Raw genomic sequence first — 1,574 nt, forward strand, 5'->3', positions numbered from 1 at the left:
ACTCAAAGTCCGACAATAACGAATTGATCGACTTTCTTTTTCCCTTTTTTCTTCCCATTTTCTTCTTTTTTTTTTCTTTTCTTCGTTCTCTCCATTAAAAGAACGACAAGAAAAAAAAATGGAACAATCGTTGACCAGAAATAATAATAAAAATAACGAAGAATCTCGACTTCGTTTTGCACTTGTGCCAAGTTGTTTCTATCGTTTAAATTAAACCTAACGATACGTGAACAACAATGATAAATAAATGTTTGTAAATAAATTGTAAATATTTATCATCATCGACGACGAAACAATGATATGATATGGACTTACTGTAAATAAAATGTTCGTGCGTGCGTGCGAGAATGAAATTAATTCGAGTCTGTGCGATTCGTCGATAAGATATTATCATATAGATCCGATTGATCCTCGCGATTCTTGACTGATCGCGATTGTGCGCGATTTTTTTTTTGTTTCTTTTCCACATTTTCTTTTTCCAATTTTGTACAAATATATAAGAATATCGCGAGGACAGGCGGTAGGAAGGGAATGGAAAAAGAGTAGAGAAGAATTCTATTTAATAAAAATCCTAATATCTAAGTAATACAAATAATCTTCTTTTAATATATGTATACGTACATACATATATACCTATCCCAGATACAATAACCGTAAATACAAAAAAGTCCTAAAAAGAAAATAATCATCAAACGAATTTCAAGCATTCGGACACCTTAACGAACACTGATATACACAAATTCCAATCCCACTCCCATCTATTCCCCTCTCCCTCCCCACTCAGACTCTAACCGTATAATAAGAATTCTCGATCTGTACAAACCGACAACAGGAATTCAAACGTTCAAGAAGAATCCCAAGGATGCGAATCGAATCCTCATCGATAATTAAAACCTAAGTGTTTCTCGGCAACTTGACAAGTGTTTCGAGGGATCTGAAGGAAAAAAAAGAGAAGAAAGAAAGATACATAGAAAAAAAAAAGAAAAAATCTTTTTGACGACGAAAGGAGAAAATGTGACACGAATCCATCGACGTTTTAAAAAATACAAAAAAGAAACAGAAAAAAAAAATAGAAATGGAGAAAAATAAAAAATTTCATCGAAGAAAATAAGAGATCAGGAGTAGATATGGGGGACCATTCGTTGAACGTCAACGTCGCGGAAAGTCTTGGAACTTCTTGGATGAGGATTTCCCCCCTCCTCCACCTCTCTCTCTCTATATATATATTTATGTATTTCTCGTTTCTCTCTCTCTCTCTCTCTCTCTCTGTCTCTTTCTTCCTTTGGAATATATCCTCCGAAGGCGATTAGACCTTCCCGATTACGCGGTATACGAGAATGGCGTCTCTGTGCGTATATGTCGCGGGGATAAATTAGCCGTGGCAATTAGTTTCGGAATCGACCGCCCCGGGCGGTTGGCGCCACCATCTTGATTGTGCACGAAGCGGAGTGCAGTTCAGAAGTGGTAGTAGAGAGGTAAGAGGGAAAGAGAGAGAGAGAGAGAGAGAGAGAGAAAGAGAGAGAGAGAAGGAAAGAGAGAAGGAGATAGGCCTTAAAGACAGTAGCGAGCACTGT

General features: G+C 37.1%; 1 protein-coding gene across 2 annotated transcripts in view; it reads left to right on the top strand.

Annotated features, from left to right (window-relative positions):
* The window catches only part of LOC124425480 (muscle segmentation homeobox-like), an 11,232-nt gene extending 10,640 nt beyond the window's left edge, over positions 1 to 592 (top strand). For both annotated transcript variants that reach the window (XM_046965852.1, XM_046965853.1), the window contains one exon: positions 1 to 592. This exon is cut by the window's left edge and continues 473 nt beyond it. The gene's annotated coding sequence lies outside the window, so the exon portion shown is untranslated.
* The last annotated feature ends 982 nt before the right edge of the window (positions 593 to 1,574 follow it).

The sequence above is a fragment of the Vespa crabro genome, chromosome 7 (assembly GCF_910589235.1).
Source record: "Vespa crabro chromosome 7, iyVesCrab1.2, whole genome shotgun sequence".
Taxonomy (NCBI): Eukaryota; Metazoa; Arthropoda; class Insecta; order Hymenoptera; family Vespidae; genus Vespa; species Vespa crabro.